We start from the raw sequence: 18,937 nt of genomic DNA, 5'->3' as shown, positions 1-18,937 counted from the left end.
GAACAAAGGATAACAGGAAAAAGTATCCTTATAGTAAATGACAAAAGAAAAAAAACACTAGGGCACAAAAATGTGTGCAGGGAAATCAATCCTATAACTTTTAAGGTTTCACAAGAATAGGCAATTCACTAATGCATATGCTTTCTATTTCATGAAGGTTTCAATTAAGGCAGGTACAAATAAAGAATCAGAACCTTCACGTCACTTGGAGCGAACACAGATCAGTCATTTCAAACAATGACTGTCAATGCAAAACGCGTTACCGCCTTTGACGAGATGAAATAGTTTAAATGTATTTTTTCTTGTTTTGCAGGAACAATTCACAGAGAAGACTTCAGGACCAATGTGGAGCTGGATTTAGGAACCGCTGAGAAGCCGCCGACACGATGAACGTGGAGTAGCGTGAGCCGGAAGCCAATGGTGAGTGAAAGCAGGACGGAAGGCACGAACGCGGCAACTAGAATGCGATGCGTCCTTCCGCCTGCGATGTCTGGGTTTATTCTTGCTCTGCTTCTCCACCACTGCATACGCGGCCAGGCACAGAGGGCCTCATTTATGAGGCCTTGCGTCAGTTTTGCGTTTCCGATGCGTCACTTTTTGTGATGCATCGGCGGCGTAAAATATGCCTCCTGTTGTGCAATATTTACAAAGTGACGCATCTAAGCAGATGCGTCACTTTGTAAACCCCTGCGCTACATCATACCTGCGTCAGGTATAATGTATGCAGAGGGGGCGTTCCCCCGCAAAAAGCCTCGTAATAGTGACGCAGTGAAATCTATGAGATTTCACTGCTTCACTTTTAGGACGCTGTTGCGTCAAAATTTTGCACCTGCCTCACAGCAGGCGTAAGACTGACGCAAGCCCTTTCACATGGGGCTTTCCCTATGTGAAAGGACGCATTGCTGGAGTTGCGTCACTTTTGTGACACACCCCAGCAATGCGTGACTTTTGCGTTTACAGATACGTCAGAAATACTGACGTATCTGTAACTCCTTGCGACATGATGCGTCATACTGTAAATATGACGCATCATTGGTGTCGCAAGGAGGACGCAGTGAAAAGTGACGCATCGCTGTTTTCACGCAGCGATGCGTCACTTTTCATAAATGAGGCCCAGAGAATGCCAGACAGTCGCTGGGACAAGCATCCAAGGCTTCTTAACTGGTGGCTGAGAACTGACAATTCTCAGAAACACCCAGCTGTGATGTAGTCTTAGCTGATGGTTTTTTGGTGCAGATTTTATATAGCGCAAACTCAACCCAAAGGTATTGGAGCACTTTACATGAGCACCGATTACGTTACACATTCAGGCACGGGGAGATTAAGGGGCATATGTAGGAAGCCGTATGCGATTCGTAAATGCCGGAATTGGCAGAATTCCGGCGTTTGCGAATTGCAAACAGCGTTTTGGTATGTATGGGCCACATAGCAGAATAAGGAATCGCAAAAATTGCGATTCCTTATTTTGCTCAAGTATTTAAGAAATCTCAATTTTACGATTCCTTAAATGCTATGTAGGGGTGCCTTGCAAATTGCGATTTTGGCTTAAGGAATGTCAAAATACCACCTACTTTTGCGTAAATGCATTTAAAAAAAAATTAAAAGTGCCATGTGGCGCACAGACATGCCCTTAGGGCATGTATGTGCGCTACATGTACTTACAGGCACATTCCAGGGGTGTAACAGGTGTCCTCTGGACACCCTGGCACCCTTGGAATTGCGATTCTCAAATTGCGATTTTCTCATAGAAAATAGCAATTTGAGAATGTATCCCCATTCATTCCTATGGGCCTCTTGGCCCATAGGAATGAATGGGATACTCATTTCTTAATTGTGATTCGCAATTTGCTAATCGCAATTAAGGAATTTTCGAGATTCGCAAAATAATTGCGATTTATTACATACATTCCATTTTGCAATTCTCAAATAGCGATTCCTTAAAAATCGCTATTTGAGAATCGCAAAATGTAAATTACCTACAAATGCCCCTAAATGATTTGCCCAGAATCACAGGATGTGGACGCGACCCCGAGTCTCGGACCCTGGTTTCCAGCACCAAAGTCGGCAGCCTAGCCGATGGACCACATCAGTGTAGGGCCAACAATATATTTCTCCTTTGAGCCTCTGCCTCATCATCCTTATCTTACCTACCCATTTCCTCCTCCTCCTCCTCCTCCTCTTCTTCTTCTGTACTGGAAGCCACTGAAATAGCTGCTTGGAGGAGGATGGGATCTTCTCCTGGAATTGCCTGCAGTGCTATGCATGTGGAGGGTAAAGCATCACTGTGAGGCACATTGTCTCCAGCAATAGGAAGATGATAAAAGTTGAAATACAATAAAAAAAGATTTTGATCAAAACTTCAACAAATATGTTTCATAAAAGTTAACTGAAAGAGGTCACTCTTTAAGTAAGGAACAGCAGAGCATAAATAAACATATGGCAGTGTGGACTGACCCCTGCATGCAATTACTACATATAGTCACATTATACAACAACTAATGCTTGCTTTTTGAATAGAGCGCTTGAAAGGCGACATAGTGTCCTTGAAGTTGGCGTTGATATGGTATTCTGTGTTCTAGCAGCTGCAGAGAGAAATAATGTGAAAAGTGAGATAAAAAGATAGGAATCAAAGGACAGCAGTGGTATTTGACACAAATGATGTCAACACAGAGAGCTATGCATGAAAGATAAGCAATAAACCATAACAAAATTAAAATGAGTACAAAACTGACATTTGAAACAAGGGTCTCACCTGTGGTGTTATTTGCTATGTGGACATCAAGGGCAGGGTCTGTCTGTAGCTGACGGGAGAGGAATATTCAAGTAATAAGACGTGAGGATGTTATAATAGTGTGTTGGATATATAGTGTAATAAACATGCAAGGTCCTCTTGTGGATGTTAAGACAAGGGCTAAAGGAAATATTTTCTTACTGCCATTATAATACCAGATTTTAGCATTAAAATCGTGACACAAGATATTACAGACAATAATCGAATACAAGGGAAACATTGGAAGAAATATAGATGTGGCGTAATAGACAAACACCTATCATTTCTCTTACAATCGGGGAGATATATTTGACCCAAAAGTACAAACAGTATATGTACCAGTTTGTACCATCTGTTTGCTGTATTTACGGTGCATTCAGTGGTGGCCAGCAAGACTCATGTGTGGTGAGTGGGGGCGGGCCAGCGGGGGGCGGGGAATGGTGCGCAATGTAAAAAATAAAATTACAAAATAAAATAAACACTTAACTTGCTGCGCCTGGTCCTGCTTCTCTGCTCTTGATCTCCTCGTTGGACTCGAGGCACAGGAAGTACAGCCAAGCTCCCCTGACCAATCTCAAGCACCCAGGCCCCCCTGACCAATCACAATGCAGCGTTGTGATTAGTCTGGGCATCCTTGTTCGACGCTCAGCCAGGGAATGGGGGAGTGGGCATGTTCTCCACGCAGGCTGTAACGTATCCTGCATGGAGCACAGGGAAAGTACTCATGACTGTTTTGGGCAGTCCAAACAGTCATGTGCACTTAGGAGTGGGCAAACCACTCCTACATGGCCCTGCTCCGACAGCAGAGCAGCCCACCTGCAAAGCAGCAGGAAACATAAAATGATAATAACTCAAAGTTATTATCATTTTTGTGCGGGAAAGGGCACTTTCTGTCACTAAAACAATCCTATGCAGCACACATGGAAAGAGGAAAAGACAAGGAGAAATAATCATTTCTCCATGTTACCCCTCACCTCGGGAGGCGTACAGATTTGGCTCTTCCCAAGGTTTACATCACTTTGTAACTCTAGGGCAGCATCAAATTCCATGGGTGTTGCGTGGGAAAATCCACTGCAACACCAATGGAACACCTCCCGGGCACAGAGTAAGGTGACCTAACAATCTGCACTGCGTCGCCTTACTCATGACTTATGAGCCCACTCAAGGACAAGCAGGGTGGCTTTGTGTGGCTTCATAAATCTTTATGAGAGCCCTGCGTCATGCATGTACCACTTTACACTGTGCAAAAGTGATGGAGGGCTCTCATAAATAAGCACCAGTGTTCTCAGCCTGCATACACGAGTCTAAGCCAGCCTTCCAGAGCTCGAGTGTTGGAGGCTTTCTACCTCCCCACAGACAGCCAGTGTCTCTTCTGGCAACTGCAAGTGCCTTATTTCAAAACAGCCCAAGTAATTTGCACCCTGTTTGTCCTCCGCCCCCCCCCCCCCATAGCTAATGTTGCCAAATTTGCATGGATTACTAGGTTCTCTTCCATGACCTCTGAAATACACCAGCCCACCTGGAACCAGTTATCCCCAGCCTGGGGCAGTCTCGCGCAGTGTTTAGTAGCGTCCCTTGACGACCACAGACACACAGACATCTTTCAGTCTCAATCTCCCCCATACAGTACAGTCTGGTTCTGGCTCGTACACACGGTGTAGTATTTTAAGTTGTACTTGTCTGAATCCTGACTGGAAAAACTTCAAAGCACTTATGTTCACTCTTTGGTGGGAGTTGTAGGTGTTGGTCTTAATATTAAGGTCTGCTTGTGTCCATTCATCTGTATTTATTGACTGTACCCATGTCTCTGCAGCCATTATCTGGCTAGTAGTGACTCTATCCCCTGAGCATGTGACATTCACACAAGTATGGGATCCATAAAGAACAGGGCCACTGACCTAAATGTGAATGGAGAAACCTGCCTGAGCCTCAAGAACACTGTTATTTTTTGTTCCAAAAACAGACCTATGCTTTGCTGGGTTTTTTTTTAGAGCAAAATAAAATACCTATCAGTTCAAAAATTAATGGAAATCGTCTTGGCATTGACTTGCGATTAAAGTGCACTCGCCACTCCAGCGGATATTATTTAATCAAAGATATGCCCGCCAGGCGGACACTGATCAAAAGCCTGTCAAAATGGTCTGAAACAAGAACCAGGCAGGCTGGTGGATGACCTGCCAGTCTTTTAAAGTAGAAACGAAATATCTGAAAATGCAATGCCCATTTATCAATTATTATCTTAAATTATGCTGCTCATTTTTATGCCTGGGCGGAGTTCGCCAGTGTTCCGCAAGCAGCAGAGTGCATTAGGTCATACCGTTCATGCTGATTTTTAGCGCCCGGTGGTTATCCCTTGCTGGAAAATCAACACGAACTGCACCATGCACAGCACCAGAGGGCGCTGCTTCTTTCTGCCACTCGAGTAGATGCTCTACTCGAACAGCAGCTTCCTCGACTTAACGTTGGCGAGCATGAGCAAGGAAAAAACTCCGCTGTGTGGAGTTTTGCAGAACTCATCATGCTCCGCGGAGTTCAGAGAGGGAAAAACTATACAAACTCCAAGAGCAGAGCGGAAATCGACACCCAGGCCCATGCATTTTACAGTTAGTTCCTACTTGATACTTCCTACTTGATACCTTTCCTTCATACTGAAGGAGTCATCTTCAAATGCCACAGTTTAAAAGTTAACAGAATGTCAGAGTGTCAACTCCTATGGATTCAAAATTTAGATTGACTGTCGCCTGCTATTCATCTACTGACTAAAGATGCTTTCATTTGAGTGACATTCTAAATCCAGAGGTGTATATCTTAACATTCGTAGGTCAAAAAATATAAATACACACCTACAAAAAGAAATATATCTTCTTCAAGTAACACCCTCCCAATATTTTAAGAGATAACTTTCCTCAGTACACAGAAAAGAAGACAGATATTGGGTGTCACGGAAGGTGCAAGATTTTCATTAGACTAAATGCCATGTCTGAAATGGGTGTACAAATTAAAATACTTGCGCCTCATTTACCAGTTTTCGATGCAGTGCAGTTGAAAGAAAAGAGCAGGTATGTGTTGTATCTATGAGATATGGCGCATTCCTGTCCTCTTCCACTACACTGGCGCACAATTAGCCATCTTGCACAAATGCAGGCAATCTTGCATCATGGTGCGAGGGTGTCTGCCTGGTAGTTGTTTTTTCTGCAGGAAGGAACACCTTCCGGGACAAAAACAATAAATGGAGGCATTTCCTCCTTTTAGTTGTGCTGCAGAATAGAGCACACATAGACCGAGGAAAAGATGAGGAGAACTAAAGATATTTCTCCTTGTTATGACTCCCTTGGGGAGGCGTAGGCTTTTGACCCATTCCGAGGTTTTCAGCTCCTTGTATATCTGGGAGTGCTTTAACCCCTTGGGCGCGGCTGCGATTCTGCGCCTGTGCGGGCGATTTAGAGAGTGGGCGGGTTTATGACGGCCCCCAGCCGTCATCAGCACACGAGCACCGTGATGCATGACGGCTGGGGGCCGTCATCAGCATGGAAGGGGTTAAAATCCATAGGTGTTGCGAGGGAACACCTACCTCAATGCCCAATGAATGCCTCTTTTACACAGAGTAAGGCAACGCAGCGACTTGCTCTGCATAGCCTTACTCCATATTTACGAGGTCAAGAAAAGCCATGCAAAGTGGCTTTGTGTGGCCGTGTTGATGTGGGTCTGCACTCTGCGCCATCGGTGGATCACAAAAAGTGATGTTTTTCTTTAGGTAGTTGGTAGAGCGTTTCAAACAGAAACACTATACATGCTATACATGCTAATCAGTTAAGTTCGATAGGAAACATATGTAGTTTGGGTGGATTAATAGCAGGGTTTGTGTGATTTTTAGATGTGAAAGGTAAGACTGCAGATAATGACAAAGCAACATGACAAATTCTTACAACAAATATGAATATATACATAGATATAGCAGGATTTTTACAAGGCAAATGAAATGCCCGGTTGTCTCTTCATTTATTCTCCGATGACCTGTAGCTGTTCCTGTCTGTTCTGCACTCATCATAAAATAACTTTACTGAAGTAAAACCCATAATTTCCCAGTTATTTCCTTTATCCGGCACACACTCAATTATATACTGTGTCTAAATGTAAGTTTGTGAGAATGTGTGTGAAAATGAGAAATACATTACCAAGAAATCCATTACCACAACTCCTTTGTAATGAATCCATTACTACACGCTTATGTTTGTAGTTACCGCTACTTTTAAATCGGGGGATATCACTCCACTTTCATGCCACCTCTAAGCACATTCCTGTTCTGGGCCAGCCTCATCCATTCATGGACCCGGTTTCCTTGGTAATTGTCTCATGGTGATGGGTGGTGATGGGTCTGTGCTTATACCTTTGAGATTTGCATAATGCTGAAAAGTGAAATTGTTGCAAGTTCTTGTAACAGGATTAAAATTGTTCTGCAGTTTTTTGGAGGCGCTGAAGCTCGCAAAACAGAAATGAATGTTCCAAGTGATGGCATTAGCTGTCATATCTGCTCAATTATTCCCCAAAACCACAGTTTCTAGAACTTAAATGTTATTTATAAGGATAAAATCGTTTTTTTTTGTGGTCACACTGTATTAAATTGTGGTACACAGTCAAAACATTGTAGTCAGCAGTGTTCAGAAAAGGGGCTGTAAATTCCTTTGCTAATTTGGAAATGAATCTCAGAGCCTAATGAAGCATCGCAGACTGCAATGTTATGACCCTGTGCCAATCTGTAATGTTTTGTTCGTTTGTAGTAAATAAAAAAGGCGAATTAATAAAAACGGAATGACAAAAAAAGTAGTAAAAAATCATAAATAAAAAATGAAGAAACTAAAAAATTGATAAGAAAAAATTGCAGAGATTTTCTCACAAAACATCTATTTAAATCACCATAACTGAAAAGCACATTTAAAGGCAAAATGTATATTTTCAAAGCCCGCCGTGCTAGAGGGACGTTACGTTATTATATGGTATGTTACGTTACTTTATGTCATGTTACGTTATGTTACATTATGTTATGTGAAGTGAGTTGCTGCATTGCTGTCGTATAAGCTGCATTAACCCCTAGAGTGTCATATCAACATTGACTGAGTCCAGGTGACTCCTAACCTTGGTTTTGGGAACCTTTTTCAGACCATAGTCTGATTCTGTTTGAGGAGCTGCATCATCAGGGTTGTATACAAGGTTCTGATACAGCTTCCAGTTTCTGTGTCACATTTATTGATGCTGAATCTCTATAACTTCCTCAAAATAAATCCTCAGTAGCTAATCGAACCCAGGAAAAACAATTCTGAAATGTTACGACTTTTTCCCAAAATACCTGGTACACGCTTCGATGGATTTTTTTTAAAACTTGCTGTTGTGAGACTATCAGAACACATTTTATTCTCATTTTAACTTATACTACTCGTACAGTTATTCTTTTGTATTTTTTAATACAATGTTTGTATTTGTTTATATGCTCGAATATCTTTGGTTGCACTGCAGGGCATACTGCCCGGTTACTCACCGGTAATATTCATTACTCCGAGTCCTGGTCTCCCCGTCCCATTCCTGAGCCCTTCCCTCCCTCCCTGGGTTGCATTGTTTTTTTGGGGGTGATTGTTTCGTTTTCTGGGTTTGTTTTCTTTGGTATTCTCAGGATGTTTCTCTACGGCACTTCCCCCTTTATTGTCACGTGATGGTGACGCCATGTTGGGGGAAGTGCAAAAGCCCAGCTAGGTAATAGGTTTCTGTAGAGCAGACTAGCTGCTCACTGTTAAGGAATGGGACGGGGAGACAGGACGAGGAGGTAATGTTCTGCGTCTTTTTTTGTTCTATGGTCCGTGGCTTTATTGAGGTTGCGAAATAAAGCACAGGAAAGGCGACTCAAACCTGGTCACCCGCAGATTATCAGATGATGTGCAAAATATTGGGGGTAGCTACTGTCTAAAATATTCTGTGGGTTTACTTGGTTCTCTACGCTGAGTACCCAAGATGCTACATTTTCTGAAACTCTTGCATGAAAACAAGATTTTGCAATTTAACAGTAGACGCCCCAGGCCTGTCTGCCACTCTCTCTCGCATAGACTGGTACATTTCTCACTTACTTCATTTAGAAGCATGAGCATGTCATCATTGCTTCCTCCTGAAAACACACTGGCGAGCCAGAGAATGTGGAGAACAACAGACCGGTCTTCTTTATTTGTGGCAGGTCTAAACCCTCTCCCAAGTACATAATGGAACAGGGAGCAGGCTCTCTTGATTAGCTTTTAATCTCGGGCATCTGAAGTTTTCTTAATCCCCATTGTTTCAGAACCCAGGTGGTCCCTACATAAATTCTACAGGATCATGAGACTGAAGGGGAGTTGACTGTACATGTAATCAAATAACATTAATAATAATGCTAACAAAAACAATAACATTAACATTTATTTTAATTATTAGCATTATTAGTATCTTGACTGTTACTATTATTGTTATAGCTATTATTGTTGCTCTTATTATTATTTGTATTTGAATTATTATAATATTTATTATCAGTATAAATATTGAAACTATTATTATTATAAGTATTAATATTAATAGGATCATTACTGTTATTCTTATTATTAGGATGAGGATTATTATTGTTATTATTATTTGGTATTATTGTTATTATTTTTAATATTATTAGTAGTAGTTGTGGTAGTATTACTAGTATTAGTGTTACTATTATTATTATGGACATTATTAGTATTATTGGTATCATTCCTGTTAGTATTATTATTATTATTATTAGTATTAATAATAACATTATTCGTGTTATTGTTGTTACCATTATTAGTAGTATTATAATAATAATTATTATTATTGTTACTATTATTGTTATCCAACAACAACATTACTGACCATAAACAAAGTAACTTTACCATTCTGCAATGATTCCAGCAAAAACGGTGCTATTACGAGGCTGTAATAGCTTCCTGGGGGACCACCATTGCTTCATTGACACATGTTAGATATGTGTTACATGATTGGGACTGAGGTGCGGGGCAAACACCCCACCAGCTAGGAGTGTCCTCCAAATTCTCTGTTGTAACCAATATCACAGAGTAGTAAAACTTTCTTCCCAATTGTCAATCCTCTTCCAGGTATATTTTGAACCAAACTTTGTGAATGATGCATTAAATAGTTGATGTATGCTGACCACATCCAGATCCACCTCAGAATACAGGGGGGGGAGACTGTCAGCAGTACTAAATGTTCACTGCCTCCATACATCAACAGCAAAGCCTCCTAAGAATGAGTGAACCCCACAAATCAAACTTTGAATGACCCTCAACCATACCAATTCCCATTCCCAGTTCATAGTAGACGTTATGCCACTCTAGAGTGAATTATGATACAGTTCAAATTTTTTATTAGTTTTTTGATATTTAAACTCTAAGCCAGTGGTGCTACAAAACATGTTCCATCACAAGTGCATTGACTGTGGGGTCCTCTACTTGGCCCTCAGTACGAATGGCCTCTTCATTATGAAAGGGCCAATTACAGCCGTTGGTGGGACAACTGGAATTATGAGACCAGCGGAAACACATCTTATTTCTGAACTTTCTGCGAGAGGAGATACTTACCTTATAGTGGAGATCCTTGATGGGACAATTCAGACACTCGTCCGGTAAGACAGCAAGAAAGAGGACAACTGAGTAGAGTAGGATAGATAGCAAAGAAAGACAGTTAAAGGAAAAGAAACTGAGAGAGGCAGAGAGAGATAAAAGTAACAATGGACTACAGGAATGAACCCTCGCTGGGCAGGACAAGAGCATGTCAATTGGGAGCAGTGATTGTGACCGGACGAGGAGGAAGAGAACCCAGAGGAGTGAGGAAGCAGGGGCAGGACGCAGGAGCTAGAACTGATCAGCTGCTGAAAGGAAACAGAGATCCCCAAGAAATGAGGAAACAGAAGCAACCACACGGACCAACAATGCGGATCTGGCAGGTGGAGTCACCAGATGAGGAGGAATAAGGCAGTGATCCCAATGTGTGGCAGATAAGTAGTGGTTGTCTCCAGGGGCTGCCTAACTTGTCGGTCGCTTAACACTATCCAGGAGGATGACATGGGAGGAACCGTATTTTGACATAGGCGGTTTTGAAGAGAGGCCGCCATGACAACGCCCCACTTCGAGACCCCCAAAGCCAAAACAGACTGCCAATCAGAGTATGACTTTTAAAGTCTCTGGTGGGCAGTTCTTTGGCGGTCCCACAGCAGTACCTTTGAAATAGGCCCCACAATAGGACAGACAAAGGCAGTTCCTGCAGGGCATGGACTGTCAAAAGTGCATACCCTGCAGGAACTGGGATGTGTGCATGGGGGAGGGCACAACATGTGTCCCCCTGCATGCACCCGTGGCACAGAGGGAACAGGGGGCCCTGCAGGACCCTCATTGTTTCCTCACCACCACACTTTTCATCGTAGGCTCACTGCCATGAAAACTGTGGCAGTGAGGAAACTAGTAATATGTTTGACGGTGCTGAAGCAGCGCCGTCAGTTTATTACTAGCCTCATACCACTCCAAGACTGCCAGGGATCGCGGATCCCTGGTAGCAGCAGAGGTTCTGTGGTGGTCCAACTGCCATAGTCAGAATAGAATAGAATATTGCAGTTGGACTGCCAATCTGGCGGTCCGCGGATCACCACCTCGACTATGCCGGTCCAAGGGACTGCTGGAGTCGTAATAAGGCCCTAAGCTGGAAGGGGACCCCTCTTGCCCGATTAAGTAAACTGGTTTCTTTTAACATAAGGGTGGGAGGGGGTGGTTCACATTTGTAAATGGGATATCCTAAACCACCTCAGCAAGGAATTCTACAAAAGAAAACACTATTTGGTTCTTGGGGAGTGAAGTAAAACTCTATGTATTTGATACTCATCTTGTAGCATTGTCTTCTCTTTGATTGATGCCATCTGTAGAGAGGAACCTCTGCTTGCCACCTGTGAAGAGAAGAAAAGGGAGACAAACCTCTGAAAAAGACATTCGGAAGCCTGAGGAATAATTTACTTTATATAAACGAAATTAATAAAACTAGTACTTAATGATCCTAAACTGCTTTGCTAATATATATTTACTATCCCACTCTTCTAGAAAGTGAAGTCAGAAGTGGAACACTATGACATGTTGGATGCTTTAATTTATAAACTAGCAAAGGGTCAGCAGAAACTTGAATGGGCTTTAGAGAGGTTCATCCACACAGCAGGAGAGAGCATTGTTGCAGCAAATTTTCAAACAAGCATTTGCAATGCAATCGGTCTCGCCTTTGGGACCTTATATGTATTTATCTACGCAGCACATTAGCCTGGGTGCTGAAACATCTACTGTTCTTTAAAATGGAGGGAAAGTAAGCACCAAACTGTGTGGCACACCAGATATGGGAACACATGGAGGAATATTGCCTTTCAGCGGGAAATGGTATATTCCAAAACTCTGTTTTTAATATAGAATCAGGGCCTTCAGCGGTCATATCACTGAAAATACAAGATTTGAAAATAAGATTATTGTCTACGACTGCTTGTGGAAGACAATTTCTATGGACTGTAATCTAGAGAATGCTAAAGTGATTCTGGTATTTTATTGACCTCTGCTTTTCGTTTTCTATCAAGAAGGTTAAATAAAGGCAGTTGCCAGAAAAATAAAAATAAAGAAGGTCTCTCAGCAGAAAGCAATTCTGGTATTTTACTGACCTCTACTGGTCGTTTTCTATCAAGACAGTTAAATGGAGGCAGTTCAACAAGCAGAGAGCAATTCTGGTATTTTACTGACCTCTACTGGTCCTTTTCTATCAAGACAGTTAAATAGAGGCAGTTGAACAGACAAAATGTCCCTAAGCAGAAGCAGACAAGTCCTAGGGCTGCTCTCCAGAGCCCACAAAGTACATACACATATAAGTATACACTAAAGTATATACAAGAGGTCTTGAATGCTCGATCTAAAAGTGAGTTAGGATTCAGTATGCAGCCATCGGGAAGTATGCGGATGTTTAGGGCCAACGAGGAGGATATTCTGCCTTACCTCTTGTGGTGCTATTGAAGTACACCACAGGGGAGGACCCTGATTTTTAATTTACATATTTTTACCATATAGCCCAAAGTGCTTAATGTCCTTCAGACAAATGGGGACAATATATTGCTCTATTATTAACTGAGGAAGTATAATGGCATTTCGGGCAGGTAACCCAAAAGACCCCAACCCATATGAAGAAGTTAGAAAAGTAGTCTTGAAAGGTTAGGCATTGATAACAAAATATATATTGAGTTGAGTTTAGACAGGAAAAAGTGTGACCAGGGAAATCTCAATGCGCGTTATATTACTGAATCAAGGATTTAGTGGCCGAAGTGCCAAAGTCTGAGACTTTCTCAAAGGAAAAGATGTTAGTATCAGGAAGTGTAAACTCAAAGCTTCCCAAAATTAATAATCTATGTGCCTTTCTACTTTAACAACCACCAGAGAAGAAGTGGAGAACCACTGCCAATAAGTCCTTCTGAGCTGATGGCGATGATGCCACAGCCCCCACTACCACTGAAGGCATTCCCACTGGAGCTGATAACTCATGTTTATTTATCTTACATATAACAATTCAACCTTACCTAATATGCAGCATGGCTTCTGCATTTTCCCTTTCTTTTTCTTCTACGTTTTCCACAACTTTCTGTTTATCTCCTTTAGTGTCTGTTAACCCCACACACCTTCTAATCTCTTCCCTATTATGTTCCTTTTTTTCTGTAACCAAAATTCTCCTGTCTCCTTTGTTTTTTCTTCTTTCCTCTCTTTTTTCTTACTGTGGAAGCAAGTTCTTCTTTCCCACTCCTTTACAATTCTACGCTTTCCCTATTCCCCTCTACTTCCTTTAATCATTGGTTTCTGAGTCGTTTCCTCCATTAGTTGATTTTTAAAATTTAGAAGTAAACATTTCAAAGTAATATTTTGAATAGCAATACTTTCACAATTATTAGGCGTTTTGTTTTAACTTGTGAAAATTCTGTGATTGATGGTGATATTATTAATGAGAAAGCACCTTTTGTCTAGAAGTTCCTACCAGGCCCACAATAACACTGTGGTGGAAGCTAAGGTCCAGGCTGACCAAACTGTTGAAGGGGAAAATGGTGGTGTAGCAGTTGTTGGAATGAGTTGTGGTAAGTCAGTTTCCTTTCTCATTGGTTACTGTTGTATTTGTTAAGGTATTCCTTCCATGTTTCCAAGCCTGGTCCCTAAGGCATTTTCAATTATCCTTCCCATGTTTTTGCCTGTGCTCATTGCCATTTAAATTAATAGCTAGAGGGCGTATGTTGCTCCTTATCCACTACCCATCAATCAATCAGTCAAGGATGGTTGAGTAGCTGGAGTTGCTAGCTGCTTCATGGTGAACTGTTTGAACAGCCAGGTCTTGAGTGGTTTCCTGAATTACCAGAGCAATGAGGTGGTCAAAAGATGCAGGGGAAGATCATTCCAAGCTTTGGCCACCAGGTGTGAGAAGATGCATCCTCCCCTATTGCCTCAGAGGATCCAGGGGGTATCCGTGAGGAAGAGGGAGTCAGATCGTAGTTGTCTGGTTGGTTGGTGGAAGGTCATGCATTTGTTGATGTATACTGGTCCTTCACTGTGCAGGGCATTGTATGCGTGGGTCAACATCTTGAACTGGCATCTCTTCTGGATCGGAAGCCAGTGTAGCTTCTTGTGTTGGGGTGTGATTTGGGTCCGTCTGGGGAGGTCAAGAATGAGTCTTGCCCCTTAGCTTTCTATTGTCAGTAGTCTCTTCAGGAGGCGTGTGGTCATTCCTACATAGAGTCTTTAAGTCTATTCCCATAGTGCAGCCTCCTGGTGATGAATGGTTGTGTGGTGGTCCTTCTGGTGTTGACTGGGAGCCACCTAAAGATCTTGCAGAACATGCATAGGGTGTGAAGCAGGCGGATGAGACTTCATTTACCTGTTTCTTCATAGATAGATTGCTGTCCAAGATGATGCCAGGGTTGTGGGCGTGGCCTAGGGCGGGGAATGGGCCATGTTCAGCAGGCCACAATGCATTATTACATGGTGAGGTGTTGTTCCCAAAGATGAGGATTTCCGCCTTGCCCGTGCTGAGCTTGAGACAGTTGTCCTTCATCTAGTCGTTGATGTTCATCATACATCTGTGGAAGTTGTCTCTGGTGGTGGAGGGGTCTTCTGACAGTGAAAGGATGAGCTGGGTGTCATCGGCGCAGGAGGTGATGTTGAGTCCCTGCGATCTGACAGTGTTGGCCAGAGGGGTCATGTATATGTTGAAGAGGGTGGGGCTGAGGGATGATTCTTGGGAGGTGCTGCAGTTGATCTTCTTGGGTAACAAGGTGAACGTTGGGAGACAGATTCTCTGGGTTCCTCTGGTGAGGCGTGAGGTGATCAATTTGATGGTGTCTCCCAGGATTCCGATATGGTGGAATCTGTTGATTAAAATGTGATATGAGACAGAGTCGAAGGCTGCTGACAGGTCCAGGAGAATAAGGGCTGCCATTTTGCTGCAGTCCAGGAGGGCCCTGTTGTCATCAGTGCTGCAATCAGGGGTGTCTCGGTGCTGTGATTGGCTTGGTATGCAGATTTAGAGAGGTCCAGGAGGATTTTGTGTTCCAGATGTTCGGTGAGTTGCTGGTTGATTGCCTTCTCAAGAACCTTTGCTGGAAAGAGGAGCAGGGAGATGGGCTGGTAGTTCTTTGGGTATGCTAAGCCAGCAGATGCTTTCTTCAGGAGGAGCCTCACTTTAGCGTGTTTCCTGTCCTCAGGGAAAGCTGAGGTGAGGGAGGTGTTCAAGACTTTCTTGAGCTCATTGCCAATCGTCTTGCTCCTGATGTTGAAGATGTGGTGGTGTCCGTGGGTACTCCTGAGTACATGGAGTTCATGATGCACATTGTGGATGAGCAGGTGTGTGGGGTTTGTGTTTGTGGGTGTGAGCAGGCTAATGCTGTCAGCGGTTTATGGTTGGGGTTTGACATTTACATAGATGAGTGAGATATTGTCATGGAAGAGATCTACCAGGGTGTCATACAGTTCTTGGGAGGGGGTGATGTCGTTCTCGGCGGCTGTGGGTTGGAGAACTCTTTCACGATGGCGAGAGTTCCTTGCTGCAGTTAGTGATGAGTTCTATGCAGTCTGCTAGGGTGTTCTATGTTTCTTTCAGGAGGTGGTGGTACTGGTTTAGCACTGTCTTGAAAGTGGCATGGTCTTATGTCTCTTTGCTGCTGCACCACTGCCTTTCTGGTTGCTGGCAGTTGCATTGCGAGGATTTCAGCTCTACAGTGAACCAGTTGCCTCCTCTAGAATTGGCTGGCTTGGCAGGGATAACTATGTCTGTGCATTCTGTGATTTACTGGGAGAAGTTCTTCACAGCCTGCTCTGGGTTGGGTGTTGTATGTGGGAAGTGGGAGTTGAGAGTGTTGCTCCACTGGACTTCTGATATCTTATTCCAGTATCTGCGCATGGACCTGGTGGGCATGGTGCCAGTGCTGGTAGGGCCTGAGATGGTGAAGTGGACGTTGTAGTGGTCAGTCCAGGTGAGCTGTGAGACGTTGTTGTACTTGTCTCTGTTGCTGGACGTAAAACTAGAGTCGAGCATGTGTCCTGCGATGTGGGTATGGTCAGTGACAAGTTGCTTGAGTCCAATGTTGCCCATGCTTTCTAGTTAGCTGGTTGTGTTGGTGGCACTGGGGTCATCGAGGTAGTAGTTACAATCCCCAAGGAAGCTGTAGTGATTGGAGTCTATGGTGATCGGGGCAATGAGGTCAGGAATAGCGTTGCAGAAGTTGGGGCGTGGTCATGATGGTCTGTAGGCAAGGGTGCCTCTGAAGTTGCTTTTTCCCTCTGTGTGAAGTTGGAAGTCAAGATGCTCCATTATCAGGGTTGGGTTGTCTGAGGAGGCCGTGCAGCGTATAGTGTCCTTGTAGATTATGGCAATTTCACCTCTGTGTTTGTTGGTTCTGTCCCAGTGTGTTATCTTGTAGCCTTGAAATTGGCCATGGCAATATCCGGTGCAGAGGCAGGGTTTAGCCAGGTCTCTGTGAAGATGATGTCCGGAGTGATGGATGAAATCGTGTCCCAGATCTCTGTGGCGTGTTTGCTGAGGTATTGTGCATCGGGTAGAATGCAATGGAGTTGTGCTGTGGCAGTCTCGATCGGTGTGGTGGGTGCAGTCCTGTTTGCAGTGTCTCTAGAGTTGTTGGTCACTTCGGTGTTGCAGGTGAAGCAGCAGCGCTGACAGGGGAGGGGTCCTCTGGTTGTGCAGGTAGAGGACGCACCACCACATGGCCCAATCAATTCTCCACCTGCTACACTGTCCCATTACATCTTGGCATATGCCACATTTCCCTAATTACTTCTGTTGAAGATTCTTTTTCTCGTAATATATCTCTCGCTGTGGTCCATCTTTTAACTTCCATTATCCACATGGTGTGAGTTATGTGACCCCATCTGTAAATACCCAAACCTAAAACTAGGCCAAGCCCTGACAGTTTAATAATGCTTTTGTTGTACAGGGGAGCATATTGTAAGGGGGAGTGTGGCATGATGCAGAATGCAGGAGTAGTAAAAGAGCAGGGACACTGGATTTTTTTATGTGCCAACAGTTGTCTAAAAACCATGGAGCCCTCCGGGTTAGCTCAATTAATGTTGCATGATATATACTCCAATAAATATTTATCTTTGGAGTTTTGCTGTTTTTAAAGCACACTTGTCTGCTGAAAAAGTGTCTCTCCCACATAATAATTAATTATTTACATGTTTCACCCATTTTAGTAAAAAAAATGTTTCTCTTAATTATGCAGGTAGTGGACTCAGATTATTTAAACCCATGTACTTCAAATAATAGTAAGTGAATTGTGTGTAAAAAAGGTCACAGAGAATCAGAATCACATAAATAAATTCTAGTGGCCCTATATCAGCCATGTGTAACTATGTACAATGTTCTTACAGTAGGTGCTAAAATGCATCTTCCTTTACACCATCACTTCAGGAGATAGCAGCTTGGCTGTGAGTCAAGAAAACGGAGGGCATAGCGGTGATCTTCGTCTGGCTTATGATCTTGGAGAAAGAAATGGAGGAGGCAGCAGTGGCAGCTGCCTCCATGAGTCAATCCAGCAGAACCCATGCAGCGGCATCAAGTGGCAGAGTCTGGCATTCCCTGGAGTAGCTCATCCCTCTACCCCATCAAATAGAGCCCTCCTCCAGCAAATTGTCAAGTCTTGGAGGAAGTAAAAAATAAACATAGGGAGATAATGAAAAGAATGTACTATACACCGGAGAAGCTAAAGGGTGATGTCAGCATGTAGTAGGCGGTGAGGGTGGGACAGATGGTGTAGGGGTAGTTTTTTGGGGATATGTTTTTGAGGGTTAATGGAGGGGCTGGGCCCATTGTGGGTAGTGTGGGTGGGACAGTTGGGAAAGGTCTAGTTTTATTGCAGTAGTTGGTAGACAGTTTTTTGAGGTTTTAGAGATGGGGTAGGCCTATTATGGGTGGTTAGGGTGTGTCTGTTGGTGAAGTGGTAGGTTTATTAGGATAGTTTTTTTGAGGGTTTAGGAAGCGGGTGGGCCTGTTGTGGGTGGAGTGGATGGGTGTGTCTTCATTTAAATAAATACCAAATTTCTTCTTGCTTATCGATTGATTTTTATTAATTATTATGGTTACTAATTATTATTATTGTTAGTTGTTCCATCTGTTGTCATTTTTACTATAACATCTGAAAAACATGATATTCCACCAACTGCAGTCAGATCAGAAGCTTGTCCCCTAACTTGGCCAATCACAAAAAATTGTTGCATTGTCCAATCTCATTGTCTTTAGTCTCTTCTCTAGTCTCTAGAGAGCAGTCTAAAGCTCTCGACTTCAGCTCCCTTATCTCCTGGCTATCACCAATGCATGCCTCTGGCCCACCCTCCTGCAAGAAGTGCTGGAGAAGTGATAATACGCTACATTCGACTCTCCTCTTCATGGCTTGATGTCACTTGAGAGTACCCTTCCTGCCATCAGTTAGTAGTAGTAACATAGGTATACTGCCCTATCCTTCTTCTCTAGTAACCACTCCCCATTAAGGAAGAATACTAGTTAAAACAACCAATGGACAGATGTGTTTATATTATAATAATCCACATTTGTAAAGCGTGAACAATCACC

The 18,937-nt window shown here is 43.1% G+C and overlaps 1 long non-coding RNA gene across 1 annotated transcript; it reads left to right on the top strand.

The window, feature by feature from the left end:
* Window positions 1–359: 359 nt before the first annotated feature.
* Window positions 360–18,098, top strand: LOC144766638 (uncharacterized). Its single transcript, XR_013597863.1, has 3 exons — window positions 360–420; window positions 13,834–13,940; window positions 17,780–18,098. It is a non-coding gene; the product is annotated as an uncharacterized LOC144766638 (long non-coding RNA).
* The last annotated feature ends 839 nt before the right edge of the window (window positions 18,099–18,937 follow it).

Source organism: Lissotriton helveticus, chromosome 7 (genome assembly GCF_964261635.1).
Source record: "Lissotriton helveticus chromosome 7, aLisHel1.1, whole genome shotgun sequence".
NCBI lineage: Eukaryota > Metazoa > Chordata > Amphibia > Caudata > Salamandridae > Lissotriton > Lissotriton helveticus.
Note: the sequence above shows the minus strand (reverse complement) of the source record. Positions and strands in the feature narration are given on the sequence as shown.